Source organism: Dermacentor andersoni, chromosome 9 (genome assembly GCF_023375885.2).
Source record: "Dermacentor andersoni chromosome 9, qqDerAnde1_hic_scaffold, whole genome shotgun sequence".
Lineage (NCBI taxonomy): Eukaryota > Metazoa > Arthropoda > Arachnida > Ixodida > Ixodidae > Dermacentor > Dermacentor andersoni.
This window is the reverse complement of record NC_092822.1, coordinates 3,439,357-3,456,598: the sequence shown is the minus strand read 5'-3', so window position 1 is coordinate 3,456,598 and position 17,242 is coordinate 3,439,357. Positions and strand designations below refer to the sequence as shown.

General features: G+C 50.9%; 1 protein-coding gene across 3 annotated transcripts in view; it reads left to right on the top strand.

Moving 5' to 3' along the window:
• Nucleotides 1-260: 260 nt before the first annotated feature.
• The window catches only part of Tdg (Thymine DNA glycosylase), a 285,426-nt gene continuing 268,444 nt past the window's right edge, over nt 261-17,242 (top strand). For 2 of the 3 annotated variants that reach the window (XM_072284404.1, XM_050174625.3), the window contains exon 1: nt 261-352. The gene's annotated coding sequence lies outside the window, so the exon portion shown is untranslated. Of the gene's footprint in view, nt 353-1,840; nt 1,948-17,242 lie in introns of all 3 variants that reach the window. The other variant, XM_050174627.3, reaches the window with a different exon arrangement.

Sequence of the window (17,242 nt, the reverse complement as noted above, 5' to 3'; positions counted from 1 at the left end):
AAGTGAATTTGAAAAACCGCTATTCCCTCTTAACAAAAAAGTCCAGTAATAGTGTCAAGTGGTATATTGAAGATTTAGACCATAAAGTGCGTTCTTGCTGCAATATTTGAGCAAGGACAGAGCATCGTGTAAATCTCTGTATAGCTTACATGGTGGCGGTGGCTACGGCCGCAACCTATGGCAGCAACCTTGTCGTTTGCGAGCTTTCTTTCCTTCGCATCAGGTGGCGCCAATTCTGCCTTTTGATCCCTGTAGGGGGCGCCATGTGTTGGACATTTGCGAAAGGACCCATTTAAAGAGTGATTAAATTTGTTGTTAATACTAGGAAAACGCTTAAAATGGCTTGGTGCAGGTGAGTGCCTCGAGCTAGCGCTCTTTTTTTCTCTTCTTTCTTATATAAGGCTGTTGTCGCACGTCAGGCCGGACTCTTGCTCGACGACGTCCGATTCGCAAGCGGGCTGAGGACCGCGAGATCGGACGGACGTCGCCGCTATCCGCACAGCCGCGGCTCGTCTTTGCGACCACTCGGCCAATGCCTTTACTCGGCACAGAGCTGGCGCACCGCTTGATGTTCGTGTGGCGGCCTCAACACGGTGCACGCCAAGGAAACGGGCTGCGTTCCCGGACGGTAGCTCCCGTGTACCGAGCGATGGGCCACAGCTATGTGTGTCGCAATGATGTGCTCGCGTTGCGGGGTTATTGTAAATGAGGAGAGCAGACTGTATTCTTTACCACGGCACCTGAACCCGAATCGTATATGCCGCAAGTAGTGTATTTCATCTTCCCTGACTGCTCGTGCATTTTCTTTTTGTCTCCGACTACTTTAGAAGCGTCTAGAGTCGCCCTGCAGGGCTGCCCTGGCTCTCGTTTATACCCGTGCTCAGTATAATTGCGCTAAGACCGGGCACGCAGCCGCCATCGTCAAACTGCGGCGCAGCAGCGTATTGACATGTAAAACTAAAGAGCTGCTGAAACCAACTTGAGACGCGGCCGAGACGTGGCGTTTGCATTTCACTGGGGCTCGTTCCATTTTCTTGACTGCCCATTGTGCTTCTCGCGGCTGCGCCCACATTTTGCCCGGAAGAATGCGCCTGCGGTAAAGTGTTACTGCGCGGGCTAAGTAATCGCACCCCGAATGTAATTTGAAACGGTCATGTTGTTTTAAAGACCAATATGCCACGCCTGCTAAGTTCCAATATTCATCGTAAGATGTTGTAAACTTATCCGGTTCGCGTCTGATTTTCAGGCATATCTCTCGCACCATAAGTGTTCGTTTGGGCCACTGATCTGTTTGAGAAACCTGTTGAACACTACACTAAGCATCTTTCTTTTCACTTCTGTGTGCATGTGTTTTTGTACGTGTGTGTGCGTCTCCCTTGCGTTTAACAGTGCCATCGTAGTAGCACTACAACTGTGAATTTTTGATTCCACGAGCTTTTTCGAGGTCCCTCAATTGATGTTAGTTCTGAAGTGTTAGCCGAATAATAGTAATAAACATGTGCGCTTGTTGCTTATTGGACCACATCTTCCGCCTTAAGGTTTAGGAGGTGCGCGCTCCTAATTTGCAGTGCCGATTTGGCTCTCGTCTTGTTTGCAAGAACTCGCCTGAGCGCCACCCCGCCTAATTTTCATCTGGCGCAGGGACGGGGAGCTTCGCCTTGTGCTATTGATTCCGCGTAACAATTCCCCTCCTCGCTGTTTCACGAGCGAGCTCGCGCTGTCCTCCGATCGATAAACGCCGCCTTTCCGACCATTACGAATGTTCGTGAGGTAAACAGAGTGTTCGGCACAGCTCTTATCGCACGGCGTATTTTTCGTTTTATATTTTTCTTCTCTCCAGTTCTGGGCGCGAGAGAAGGCGTGCCTCGGTAGCGTCTCGCTGCAGAATGACAGTTTCTTGAAAACGCCTCGGCAGGTCGCAGGGTCCGCTTCACATTGCTGTTACAAGTAAGTTCGCCCCATTCGTGTGAACCCGTAATGATTGCCATTAGCATTGAAGACATACGAAAGCAAGCTTAAAAATAATTAGCGTGTCAAAATTGTATGACGTCGCGAAGGTAGAAACCGCGCTAGATCTGTGCCAGGATGGAATACGGCCGCTGTGCCCCTTAGCGACGAGTGGAGTTTTTATTTTCACCCGAAGAGCGACGTCGCGCTCAGCAGCAGCTACTCTTTGCGGAACACGGCCGTTGTTATGACTTGTATTGTTCAGTAGCGGAACCAGTGGCGTAGCCAGAAATTTATTTCGGGGGGGGGGGGGGGGGGGGAGTTCTCCGCCGACAACTACCACTCCTCTCCCTTCTTCGCTATCTCTCCCCACATATATATATATATATATATATATATATATATATATATATATATATATATATATATATATATATATATATGGAAGTTGCAAACCGCGCAAAGACAAACTCCCAGCACCCCCAACAAGTATGCTTTCACACCGAGGATGCACGTCTTTGCGTTGCTGAAATAACACTTCTGACTAAAGTTTTTCATTGTTAAGGTGTACAGCCACTTTGCATCAATTATGCTATCATCCCTATGCTATATTTCAAAATGATGATATTGAAAAAAAATCACCGCCCAAGCACTTCGTACAGATGGTTAACCAGCGAAGCTGAAACATGCGGCCCCGGTGTTTATCGCCGAGTTCATCCCGACGATTCGTTAAACGACGGCGTGGTAGGCTGCTGGATCCTCGGTACGCAGTTGCTGCTTGCGCTCGGTTGCACGAGCCTGTTCTTGTGCCCGGGCTGCAGCATCGGCACGGCGTAGACGAGGTCGTTCCCGGTTCTGCTCGCGACGTTGCTGATCGAAAGCTGCCTGCTCCTCAGGAATACGTATTATGCGTGGCCTACCCATTTCGGAGCCAGAGAGAGAGAGATAGGGTAAAATATCTTTATTATTAATAATTGAACGGCGAGAGCAGTGTGGGAGGAACCCTCAGTCCAGGGTCCCTAAGATGATTCCGGCGATGTTTCGAACCCGTTGTATCACAGCTCGGAGGTCCGTCGCGGAGGGCATCGTCCCACAGCTCTTTGTTGCGTAGGGGGTAAAGGAGAGTTGGCAAGGGAGGAAAGAGGTTTGCAGTGCACTCAATCGTGACGTGGAAGATTGTGGGCGAGCTTCCACAGCCAGGGCAACGATCTGCATAACAGTGTGGGTAGAATTTATTGAGAGAGACAAGATTTAGAAAAGTTGCGGTTTGTAACTGCCGTAATGCCACTGCTTCCTCTCGCGAGAAGGATGGCGGTGGTGCGGCGTGAGTGCGACGAATGCGTGTATAATGACGAAGTATGTCTTTGTAACGGAGCAAGGGATCCCCCTACTCTGAACTAGTCGCCTCACCACGCCGAGCCGCCCGGAGGGAAATTTCTCGGGCAACCGCATGTGCGCGTTCGTTACCCGGCAGCGAGGTATGACCAGGGGTCCAGAGTAAGAGGATGCGGGGAGGTGTGGTTGGTGCATTTTGCGGGATCTGTTTGAGAATTTGGTGCGCCGCTCTCGGGATGCCATGTCCTGATAGGGACGCCCGACATGCCTGTTGCGAGTCCGTCAACATATACACTTCCTCAGAAAGGCAGGTGGCGTATCGAATTGCAAGAGCAACAGCGAGAATTTCTCCGTAAGCGGCATTTGTTCCGCGCATTCCAGCAGTCTCTCAGGGATTCAGTGCCATCCAAAACTACCGAGGTATAGCCCTCGTGAGTGCGTGATGTGTCCGTGTATAAAGTATGTTTCCGGGATGTTTGCAAGCATGCGGCCAGTGTATCGTACACGGGCTTTGCGCCGTCCTTCGTCATGCTCGGGGTGCATATTACGTGGCAATGGATGAATACTTAGTGCTTGGCGTATCGCTGACGACAAGATCGTTGGACGGGTTTCAGACTCAAGGGCTGGGACAGAGTATCCTAGCCGTGTGAGAAGATGGCGGCCAGTAGGAGTGAGTAGGAGGCGCTGGCGATGGCTGACCCATGTGCCTTTAGCAGCTCGCCTAGTGTGCTATGTGTCCCTAAGTTAAGGAGTGTTGCGTACTCCAGGGTAGCGTATCGTACTGCTGCCGAGAAGTAGCGGCGCCTGCCTACCGAAGCTCGACCGACGTTACTTATTGGGTAGCGTGGCGTTGTCGGCGGGCTGCAGGCATCCGCTAGACCATGGCGACCAAACAAGGGCGAGACGATTTTCTAGTGCGAAACTTGCACGGTTTATTCAAAGGTAGATGAAAGAAAATGAGAACAGTATGAAGTGATCAAAAGTACATTTCGGAGCCCCTTAAATAGGCTGTCTACAATCGTGAGCGGAATCTTACTTCCGTCGATGTCACGTGACCGGCACGCAAAGAGGGCCCCTCGTCCTCGGGTTATACCGAGCCTGCTGAAGGAAGAAGTCGTCCCGCCTCCCGGAATTGTAGACGCCTGTCCGCCGCTTCTGCGCTTTGCGGGTTCGTGGAAGTTCTCTTCTAGGTCCAATTCGAGGAAAGGGCCTCTCTACACTCGCACACACACACACCCACAAAAGAGGCTGTACACTGCGGGGCTTCCGGCAGACAGGCACACTCGAAACGGTCATGGCGAATTAGAAAGTCACGCTTCATTTCGACGAGGCCTGGTAAAAGGTCCGGTGAGAGAAAGTTCTTTGTGCACGATGTGCGGGACGCCAACCATCGCCGGAGAAATCACGCCTCATTTCGACGAAGATGGTCGGATGAAATTCCTTTTGCCACGTGGTGTCAGACGCTAACCCCAACAGGAGACGGCGCGTGGAAGTATAGTTCGGGAGGCCATGGGCCAGCTTCCTCGCTTTGCGAATCATTGCGTCTAAGCGAAGTTGCTGCGTTTGGGTCAACCGCTGAAATGGGAGATGGTAGGTAAGCTGGCTGATCACGCGTGCTTCCACCAAGCGCAGCAGTTCCTCTTCTCGAAGGCCCAAGCGCCTGTTGGAGACCCTCCGGATCATGGCCAGAATTTGCTCAATCTGTCTGGATAGACGTGCAACAGTATAGTTAGACCTGCCATCCGCTTGGACGTGTAGGCCGAGGATGCGAGCACGATTAACCTGTGGTATGGGTATGCCATCCACGTGCACAGTGATAGGGGGAGTAGAGGAACGGCTGCGGGGGCGAATGATTATGAGCTCCGACTTTTCCGGAGCACATCTTAAGCCGCATTTTCTCGCGTACTCAGAAACTGTGTCGACTGCTTACTGCAGTCGGTCATGAATGGCTTTGTCGGAACCCCTTGTCGACGAGATAGTAATGTCGTCCGCATAAATAGCGTGGACGACATCAGGGATCTGCTCGAGTAGCAGGGGGAGCCCTGCAAGAGCAATATTGTAATAGAGTAGGGGAAAGAACTGAGCCCTGCGGTGTCCCACGTCCTACAAGGCGAATCGTATCGGATCGATGCGGTCCCGTTCCTACGGTGGCTGTGTGATCTCGAAGAAACGCGCGGATGTAGTTGTACATACGAATTCCACAGTGCGAATGGGCAACATTGCGAAGGGTGAGGTCATGTTCAACATTATCGAATGCCCCTTTTATGTCTAAGGCGATGAGTGCTCCTCCCGCAATTGTAAAAGCACATCTTTGCCAGACAGATGAGCTCAATATTCTAATTGAGAGTTTGAAAAGAATGATTTTTCTTCGAGGAAGGGCTGCAGACGCCGCAAGAGTACATGCTCCTTGAGCTTACCGATGCAGGATGTTAGGGAGATGGGTCGTAAGTTTTCAACCTTAACAGGCTTGCCCGGTTTGGGGATCAGTGTGATGTCGCCTCGCCATGCTTGGGGAAGCATGCCCTTGCGCCAGCAATAATTGAAGATATGGGTGAGGTGCTTAATATCCGCGTCACTGAGGTTACGAAGGGTGGCGAATCGATGTAGTCGGCTCCCGGTGCCTTGTTGCGGCGTAGGTCTTGTAGTAGCACCCGCACCTCGTCAGATGTGATGTCTGCATCGAGCAATTCGTTCGCCTCGCCTACGTAAGGATAGTCAGGGTACTGCGGCGGTGGGCCTGTGGGTATGAAATGCTTCTCTAGCTCCCTGAGGAGTGTCGAGACATCGTCCTTGTACTCGTGCATTAGGATGTGCAGCTGTTGAAATGTGTTTTTCCCTTTGTTGTGGCGGGGTCTGTCAGTGAGCGAAGAATCGACCACGTTTTTGCTGGGCTCAATGTGCCTGAGTGGCGATCGCAAAATCCTCGCCAGTTATTCCCCGTAAGGGTCTCTGCATACTCCTGGGATTCCCGTGTAATTTGATATATACGTTTTCTAAGTTTGCGGCTGGGGCGTTGTCGTTTCCATCGTCGTGTCAACCCTCTGCGGGCGTTCCAAAGATGAAGTAAATGCGTGTCTATGTCTGGTGTCTCGGTTGTGGTGCGCAGTGTGCACGTGGTGGCCTCTAGATCTTGTGCGAGAGAGTCAAGCCAGCGTTCGTACCCCTGGCCCTCAGGAGGGTCCTGACGACGTTTTCTGAATTTCGTCCAATCCGTTATACGCACATTTCGCTCGGGCCTGCGCGCACCCCGTAATGACAAGGTAGTCGCCACAATGTAGTGGTCACTACCAAGGTGCTCCTCTAAAGGCCCGTGCGCAACGACTGGGTCAGTATTGCGCACGAAGGTAAGGTCGGAGGAGGTGTCACGAGATACGCTGTTGCCTATCCGAGTGGGGTGCTCTGGGTCGGTAAGCAGTGTGTATCTCATGTTACAGATGGCATTCCACAGGCGGGTCCCTTTAGCCAGCGATTTAACGTAACCCCATGCAGTATGCGGAGCGTTAAAGTCGCCGGCCACCACACAAACCCGTCCAAAACTACCAAATTCTGTTAGTAGGTGCTGAAAACAGTGCGTACGCGAACGGAGAGAACTGTATACATTGAGAATAAACAGACTCTCGCTGCGTTTACCTTGCGTAATTATTTACAATATTTGGTGAGGAATACCAATGCTAGTCGTATGCATGCGACATGTAACATGTTTCGAAACTAAGGCTCCCACAAGAGGAGAGACACCGAGAGCGTGCTGTAGCCGGATAAAGAAGGGGTGCAGTTGACTTCCTGAAGAGGATGACATCGGGAGGGCTCGTGGATGTGGCGATATACTGCTGTAGAGAACCTCGTTTTTGGCGGAATCCACTACAATTCCAATGCCACACCACTAGTTGCTCCGCGTTACGCGGCGCCATCATCGACGTGAGAGGAAGCGGGCGTTCGTGCATAGGGATGCGGACGCCGGGTGCCCACATTTGAAGGTTGCGGCCTAGAGCCTTAGTCGGAAAGCCCGCTTCGTTGTTACCGCTAAGCTCAGGAACTTGCATGCGTGCGAAAGTGCACTCTATACATGATTTCACTCGCTCCGTAATCCCTATTCGAAGGTCCTCCATTTGGCGTTCTATCCTGTCCAGAGCCGCCTGCATACTAGTGCTCATGTCTGCCACCAGCGCTTCCATTCGTTTTTGCAGGCGCTCACAGCGCGCCTCCATGTCACGACGTAGGCGGGCTATTTCTATTAGAGGATCGGGAGTTGATAACGAATTGGTAATAGGGGAAGGGGTAGGGAGAGATTTACGGGGCAGAGCTAGCTGTGGGGGACCCTCCGCCCGACCTATCACTCTAGGCGCCTCCATTGCTATTTTCTTCTCCGGGGTCCGCTGCACCCCTGAAGGGAACAGGGTCACCTTGGCTGGGGCGTTGGTCTGCAGGGCCTTCTTGTAGGGTTGTTGGGAAGATGGGGAAGGAGGGCGCTTCTCCGGGAGTCGCACCGTTGCCTCGCGGGATCGGGACCGAGACTTGGAGCGGGTCCGTAACTTGCGACAGGATCTCGAACGAACTTGTCTGGTCTCCCTCGTTGGGGCGCGTGACGTTCGGGTCTCCGCCGTATCTGTAGTTGTGGTCGGGTCGCTGGAGGGTTGGAGTTCACGCTGCTCTTTGTCGAGAGCTTTGCGCACCCAAGCTTTGGTCAGTGTCTGCCTAGCACGCCGCGGGCAGCTTGGATCCGTTGTAGGGTGGGTCCCGTCACAGGATCTGCAGTGTGGGGCGCACAGATGCGAAGGAGTGGAGTTGTCAGTCCCGCACGTCGCGCAAATGACCACTTGCGGCGTAGGACAGTAATCAGCCCAATGGCCGAGCTTGTGACATATCTTGCAAACTAGTTGGCGGGGTCGATGGGGGTAGCAGCGGAGTTCTGCACCATAGAAACGCACGTAGCGAGGCACTTTAAGTCCTTCAAATGTTACCAACGCAACGTTGGTTTGACCCATCATTCGTGCTTGAAGTATTCGAGTTCCAGGAGCCAAAAGTTCATCCACTAGCTTGGAAGACGGTGTACCGGGAAAAAGACTAGGAACAATTTCCTTGCATGAATTGTCTGGGGCCGCAAACTATGTTGTGATGGGGTAGACCCGCTGACCAAGGTTCAGCTCTTTCACCTTGTACAATGCGTCGGCTACGTGTGACTGGGGTGTGCTGATGATTGCCAAGGTCTGCTGAGGTCGCTGTCGGAATATGTTGTCCTGACGATCCTCGGTGGTCAAGCCGACTGTACTCCATAGAGCACTCCCCGCAGGGGCGTCTGCGTCAGCAGGCGTTTGGTGTGTTGCGACACCACGGACCCGAGCACACGAGGGTTGGACCCTCCCGCGTGTAGCCGTGCGCGGCTTAGCCGTGTCCGGGGAAAAGGGGATCCTGGGGGTTGAGCCAATGCCGGGTGTTTGGACCTTTACGGCCCCTCGGCGGCGGCAACACACCCCTTTGGCCTCGGCTTCACGTAGACGGCACCCCCAGACTGACCCACCCGGGGGAAATCGGTAGTTGCCTTTTCCTGTCTCTCTCTTCCTCTAATCTTCGTCTTTCTCTTACTTTTTCATCTTTCCTGTCTCCTCCTAGCTTCCGTTTACTTCCAATTTTCCAGGCAGCAAGGGTTAACCTTGTGTGAATAACCAACCTAGGTTATCTCATATTTGGTTATAGTGATAACGTACAGCTGGCGTTTGCAGGACCTGTTCTTACAGTCCCTGTAGCGTCCCCTTGTAGGACTCCACGGTGGGTGGCTGGCGTTATTGCCGAAAATTCAATCCCTTTATGGCAACCTCCTTCCCTCCGCTTCCTGATCGCCCTCACAAAAGAGGGCGCACCGATGAAGTTTTCCAGTTCCTTGGACGTCAAAGACCGAACTTCCCACGTTACCATGTCATCCACTCAGAAAAATCCGATAAACAAGTACGAAACATTTCCCCTTTTCTAGTTTCCAGGTCCTTAACTGATGTCCTTGGCCCAGGCTACAAGGTATCAAGGCTGGCAAGTGGTGATCTCCTGTTAGAGCTCCATGATCAGAAACAGTACGAAAAGTTGCCCAGTCTAGTATCATTTGGAGATGTTCCACTAACAGTAACTCCACACCGCACTCTCAACACCACCCGCGGCGTTGTCTCGGATGACGATTTGCTCCAGCTGACAGAGGCTGAGCTCCTGGAGGGCTTCAGTGATCAGAATGTCGTCAATGTGAGAAGAATTAAGATGAGAAGAGATGGAAAAGAAATTCAAACAAAGCACCTAATACTCACATTTGGTTCAAGTATTCTGCCCGAGTCTGTAGAGGCGGGGTACATCAAGCTCCGTGTCAGACCATATGTGCCGAATCCCCTAAGATGTTTCAAATGCCAGCGTTTCGGCCACAGTTCGCAGAGCTGCCGGGGCCGCCAAACATGTGCGAAATGTAGTGCCCTTGAACACGCCACTGAAGCTTGTAATAACTCTTTTCACTGTGTAAACTGTGACGGGGATCACGCCGCGTACTCGCGGTCGTGCCCCTCCTGGAAGAAGGAAAAAGAAATTGTAACCATAAAAGTAAAAGAGAACATATCGTTCAAAGAGGCACGAAGGCGGTTAGCATACCTGCCAAAGAAAAGCTTTGCCGAAGTGGCGCGTCAGGGGGCAGCGCCACAACGGCCTCCGGCCCACAAATATTGAGTCGGCAGTCACGCCATCTGCCCCCACGGTGGTCGCAGCTTGCGCTGCTCCACCAACCGAGCAGAAGGGACTACCAACCCCGAAGGTGGGCGCAGCCGAGACTGCCCCAACCTCCCCGGCCCCTTCCAGCGCTGGCAACAGCCGGCGCAGCCAAATCCCCCAGGGAGCCCCATCGACCTCCGGGCTGGTGTGCGCAGGGGTCCTGCCCTCCAAGGCGGGACTCTCTCGGGAAACATCTCGCTCGCAAGAGCACGTGTCCAGCGCCTTACAAGAGGCAATGGACACTACACCTATTCTCAAGGCGCACCAAGCGTCTAAGGAGCGGCGAGGCTCCCTCGAACGCTCCAGAAAGGGTAGAACCCCCGTTACAGGGCCTCGAAAGAGCTCTGTAACCTAAGGCGTCACCTCCGTTTCCGTAAACACAGCACCAAATTTTTCTTTAATATGGATACACAAATCATTCAATGGAATGTCAGAGATCTTCTTAGGAATCTCGATGATCTACAAGAACTCATTCACCAACACAATCCAAAAGTGCTGTGTTTACAGGAAACACACTTAAAACCAAAACACACAAATTTTCTTCGACAACACGTTACTTTCGCAAAGACCGCGATGATGCTGTCGCATCATCGGGTGGTGTTGCCATTGTAATTCAAAAAAGCATAGCGTGTCAACGTTTGCAGCTACGAACGGCCCTCGAAGCAGTGGCGGTTCGAGTTGTCCTGCTAAACAAACTCATCACTATTTGTTCACTTTACATACCTCCACATTACAAACTAAACAAACCTGAATTTCAGTCCTTCATAGATGAATTGCCAGAACCCTATGTTGTTCTTGGCGATTTCAATGCACACAATACCTTGTGGGGAGACTCTCGCATCGATGCGCGAGGTCGTTTCGTTGAACAGTTCCTTTTTTCTTCTGGAGCGTGCCTTCTCAATAAGAAAGAGCCCACATATTACTCACTTGCAAACAGAACCTTTTCGTCAATAGATCTTAGTATAGTTTCCGCGTCTATACTGCCCGAACTCGAATGGGAAGTTACGAGAAATCCTTACGGGAGCGATCACTTCCCCGTACTGCTAAGAACATCCAAAGAAAATGAACTTCCTCCACAAGCTCCTAGGTGGAAAATAGATACAGCCGACTGGGAGAAATTTCGAACACTATCTAGCATCTCATGGGCTGATATGTCTTCTCTAGAAATTGATGCCGCTGTGGAGTATTTTACAGCGTTCTTAATAGATGCCGCATCTAAATGCATATCTCAAGGAAGCGGCTTGGCATGCAGACGGCGTGTCCCGTGGTGGAACGACGAATGTAGGATTGCTCGTAAGAAACAGAACAAAGCGTGGGGGTTGCTACGCGCTTCCCCCACTGCAGAGAATCTTATTAACTTTAAGAAAGTAAAATCTCAAGGCAGGAGAACCTGCAGGCAGGCCAGAAGAGAAAGTTGGCAGAACTTTTTATCGAGTATTACCTCGTTTACAGACGAGGCCAAAGTCGAACAGGGTAAATAGAATTAGAGGTCGACCAACGTACTCACTCCCTCTAGTAAATACACAGGGCGATACATTGCAAGATCAGGCCGACTCACTTGGGGAGCACTTTGAGAGTGTATCAAGCTCAAATCATTATTCGCAATCCTTCCTGAAATATAAACAAGTAGAAGAACGTAAGCCATTAACAAGAAAATGTCGAGAGAATGAGCCTTACAACTGTTCATTTAGTATTGCCGAATTGAGAGCTGCCTTGAGCGCATGCAAGAGCTCCGCACCAGGATCTGATAGAATCATGTATGAAATGCTCAAAAACTTACACAATGACACCCAGGTTACACTACTCACACTTTTCAACAACATCTGGGATGCAGGGTACCTTCCAACCGCATGGAAGGAAGCCATTGTGGTCCCTGTTCTGAAACAAGGGAAAGACCCTTCCTCAGTGGCAAGTTACCGCCCGATAGCCCTCACAAGTTGCATTTGCAAGGTGTTTGAAAAAATGATAAATCGGCGACTCATTCATTTCCTTGAACAGAGCAAAATGCTTGATCCTTATCAGTGCGGCTTCCGAGAAGGGCGCTCCACAATCGATCATCTCATTCGTGTTGAAGGGAATATTCGGGACGCATTTATACATAAACAGTTCTTCCTATCGATATTTCTCGATATGGAAAAGGCGTATGACACAACGTGGCGTTACGGAATCTCAAGGGACCTGTCAGAAATTGGCATCCACGGTAAAATGCTTAACATAATAGAAAGCTATCTGTCCAATCGTACCTTCCGCGTAAAAGTCGGCAATGCACTCTCACGTCCTTTTACGCAAGAAACCGGTGTACCCCAAGGAGGCGCGATCAGCTGCACGCTCTTTATCGTCAAGATGAATACGCTTCGTGCTTCATTACCACCGGCCATCTTTTACTCTGTCTACGTGGACGACATTCAAATAGCTTTCAAATCTTGTAACCTCGCAGTCTGCGAGAGACAGGTACAGCATGGCCTGAACAAAGTGTCAGTGTGGGCAGACAGGAATGGATTTAAGATCAATCCTAACAAAAGCTCTTGTGTTCTTTTTACAAGAAACAGAGGACTTATCCCAGATCCTTGCATAGAACTGCGTGGACAACAGATACCTGTAAACAAAGAACACAAATTTCTAGGTGTCATACTTGACTACAGACTCACTTTCGTCCCCCACATTAAACATCTTAAAGAAAAATGTCTGAAAACAATGAACATAATCAAACTTCTATCCCAGACTACATGGGGTAGTGACAGGAAGTGCTTAATGAATCTCTATAAAAGCCTCATTCGATCACGACTAGACTATGGCGCCGTGATTTATCACTCTGCCGCCCCGAGCGCGCTAAAGATGCTAGACCCTGTTCACCATCTAGGTATCCGCTTAGCCACGGGCGCTTTCAGAACAAGCCCGAATCGAATGAATGGTCTCTCCACCTACAGAGATCATACATTAGCTTTACATATTTCCTTAAAGTACGCTCCAATCCTGAACATCCATGTTTTCATACCGTTACCGATATGACGTGCGCTACACTTTTCAGCAATCGCCCCTCCATAAGACAGCCTTTCTCGCTGCGTGTGAAGGAGATTAGCGATGAAATGCGTGTCCCACTCCTCGAGCATCGCTTAATGCACCTAACCAAGCTCTTACCTCCTTGGGAGTGGCAGGTGATACAATGTGACATATCCTTTATAAAAGTTACAAAGCACGCTCCTGAGGCCGAAATTAGAATGCATTTCCAAGAACTGCAGTACAAACAATCCTGCGCAGCGTTCTACACAGACGCTTCGAAGTCAAATGCCGGGGTATCCTATGCAGCCGTCGGCCCATCCTTCTCGGAATCCGATGTACTGCATCCGGAAACAAGCATCTTTACGGCCGAGGCCTACGCATTACTCTCTGCTGTGAAGCATATAAGAAGATCAAAACTTCCAAAAGCAGCGATCTATACAGACTCTCTAAGCGTCGTGAAGGCCCTAATGTCACTCTACAAACATAAAAATCCCGTATTCAATGAACTGTATTCGGTATTGTGTAAAGCGTACTCATCTAACCAGAACATCATAATATGCTGGGTCCCTGGCCATAGGGGAATCGAAGGTAACGTTCTCGCGGACGAGATGGCCACGTCAATCACATCGCAAGCTGCTAACCCTACCGCTGATGTGCCTGTCACAGATCTGAGGCCTTTCTTACGAAATAAACTGCGACATCACTGGCAGTGCACGTGGGACGCGCAAACAAATAACAAACTGCACGTTATAAAGCCCCAGTTAGGTTTTTGGCCCTCCCCAACAAAATCTCGGCGAACAGATGTCCTATTCTGTCGCCTCAGAATAGGACACACATTTGGCACCCATAGTTACCTGCTTACTGAAAGTGAACCTCCAACCTGTGGCAGATGCGGTGAGAGGCTTACCGTCCTCCACGTGCTCCTGGAGTGTCGGGAAGCCGAAACGGAGAGAAAGAAACATTTTCCGCTTGCTTACCATTATAACATCCCTCTGCACCTGGCTATGTTTCTCGGCAAGGAACCGCTTTTTGACACCAAGGCAATCCTCAGCTATTTAAATGATGTCGTACTACACGTTATATGCCCATTAAATTCGTAGAGCATCCTCGCTCCAGAGGATGCCACTGCGATAACAGTTTTGCATAGCACATGCCTCCAGGCCCTTGTTCTTCAAGGGCTCTAAGGAGGCAGCAGTGCTCTAGCATATCTTTTAACCATATATATTTTTACACATCGTATCATTCTTTTTAAATGCACCTTAAATGTTCATAGTACACGTCATAAGACATCGCCATAATCTTATTGTACAGATTTTGCGCACTTTAGCGCGAACATTTTTAAGGCCCCTCTACAGCCACGTCACACCAACCTCATCGAACTCATGATTTCACTGCAAACTCATTAACACGGACATGGCGCTCTTTGGCCATACTTGGCCCTTGCGCCATAAAACACCACACATCATCATCATCCATAGAGCACTGGTGAGTTCTGGGCGCGTCCACTTATCGAGACAAAGTCCTCCGTGAGGCCGCAGAATTATCTTTTCATCGTGCAAAGGAAGTTGAGGCAGGTTCTGATTCCGACTGCGCTTGTGTACGGTAAGCTGAGAGGCGTTCGGAATGCTCAAGATGTCCTCGGAGGGTTGCGTTTTAGCGTGCGTTTGATGGATGCGTCGCTTATGCATGACTGTCTTCCAACAGCCACCTGCGTCGTCGTCAGTTTTGTCGTCGTAAATGTTCGGGGCAGCATCTTCCTCCATCCTTTCCCCGGAGTCGGAGTGTTCACCTCTCGTTGTTGAGGGAAAATTGGCGACGATGGGATCGGCGGCCAGTCCCGCGGTGTCCACCTCGGGCGTCTTCGTTGTTGCCGAGGAATGCGCGGCGGCATTCTCCGTCGCCGATTGCGTCTCCTGCTCGTTGGAAAATGACGTTGCGGTAGATAAATGTTCCATCGAAACAGAGCGGTGAATTGGCCGAAGGCCCTTTGCACGCCCGTTTAGAACATGGACCTCGGAAGAGCTGGTCGCTTGGCGCTCTTGGTTCATGGTGTAGAAAACACGCCAAGGCAGCTATGGCTCCGGCAGGGGCAGCCGTGTTGGAACTGATTTAGAGCTATAGAGGCGCGGGGAGCGGCAAAAAGTTCCGGGAAAAGGCGGTCGGTGGGAAACGGCGAGAAAGCCGCTTCCCATATGACTCCCGGCGAAAGCGGCCTGGGCAAAGGCGGTCGGTGAAGGTCACGTCGTCTCGGTGGTTGCGGAGCGCACCGACGACACGTCCGTTGACTTCGACCGACTGATTGGAACCTCTCGGAGCCAGAGAAACTGCCGCTCGCGCGCTCGGCTGCGTGAGCGAGCAACGACGTCACTACTGGCGCAGCCAATCGCGCGCCTCGCTTCCTGTTTTCTTCTTTCGCGCATGCGCACGGGGTTGTGCCGGAGGAGTTTTCGGTGTACAGGCGACAGGCGGACGGACGAATCGGCTAGCCATATGCAGCTTCGCTGTAAAAACTAAGATTTCGTTTACGAATTGATGCACATATTTGTCAATGACCTAGCTGGTACATGACTTGTAAAAACGAACCGTCCACTGAGTGGTGCGGCCACGGCTACGTACGAGAGAGGGCGGGCACTATCCTGCAAGTTTTCTATCACTCACTCGCGCTTTCGGCGTTGTGAGCATGCTATATTCTAGGTTTAAAAATAAAGGAGCGAAGTTTTGCTCTATAAATTCGATAGTATCATGTGATGCGAGTTTCACTCACTTTTGTTTGAAGAGATGTTTGGGAATAACTTGCAATCATGGTATTGTAGTAATCACGCGACGCATATTTTTATTTGATCACACTCGGGAATTGATGAGGCAGACAGTCCGAAGCAAGGCTGGTTCCTGTCTAGAAGCCTTTGTGAAAATTACGGCATCCGTAATCGGCAGTAAAATAAGGGCCAGTAGCTCCGAGAGATTTGAAAGCGTCGTGTCTACCGACACCAGTCTATTCTAAAAATTGCCGAGTCGTTTAGTTAGGATGGACTCTCCGCAACAATTAAGCAGCACGTGTTAGGACGGGGTAGGTGAGCCTCAGCTAGGCGACTGGCCACGTCTGTCGGCTGTTGGGCGACCGGGCAGGGCCGAGACGCGCTCCCTATGTCCATAACTATCCGCCAACTTCTTTCTTGACGCCTTCTATGCGCATGCCTGCCCCCCCCCCCCACCTCGTATTCATCACTTCACTCCCCTTAACATTCTTTTCCGTTAATCACTGTCAGAATCTTCAACATTCACCCGTTTGTTGAACGGCGCACGGCGGCTAACATTCCTATATTTCTGTTTCTGCGTGGACTTCGATGCCATTCTCCTACCTGCCCTCCCAGCTGTTGTGGCGGTTTCTTAGCTTCCTTGCCCCACACACCCGTCCTTGGTCTATTTTTGGCGTGCGCAAAGCGTTGTTTTAAAGCGAGTCTTATTTTTTTCGAAAGTTAGCCCTCGTCGGAGGTGGTTCAGAGCGTGTATATATTGTCACGTATACGAGACGGCGAGCTGGCTGGCACGCAGGCAGACAGATATGATCGAGACGCGTCCAGCGACGCCGCGCGCGTCGCTGCGCGCGCACGGAAAACTGATAGCACGCATGAACGGCAAAGCAGAGATAAAAGCACCTGGTAATACATGGAAGGAGCGTGGCAGAGAGGAAAGAAGACGCGAGAAACTCGTTTGGGCCTTTGCACTCCGTCGAATGTGCACAATGCTCTTTGGAGCTCCCTGGGCGTTGATCGCCACATTAGCCTTATGACAGCTGTAATTATCCGTGACCCACCGCAAAACCACTGCAGAAATTGCAGTGCTTATCTTTTTACTATACCCAAGTACTGAGGGGGGGGGGGGGGGAGGAGGCAGAGAATTGGTAAAACCGACACAGTCGCGAAACGAGTGAATAACAGTCTTGTCACTCTTTAAAAGGGGGGAGGGAGGAGGGGATAGGGAAAAGGTGACGTGAGATGGCAAGGAAACGCTGCTACTATAGTCACGACAGTGGTTGCAGGGAAACTGGATAAATTTAAAGGGCCCCTCACCAGGCCCTATATCAAATTTTTGTTATACACTGGGAGTTGTTACGTTCCCTCTAAGGAGCGTTGAGCCGCAAGATTTTTTTCTTTTCAAATTGGTTCATTAATAGCCGAGGTAGAAATATTTCAGCGCCGCGAACCCATGACTTCAGGAGGCGAGTGCC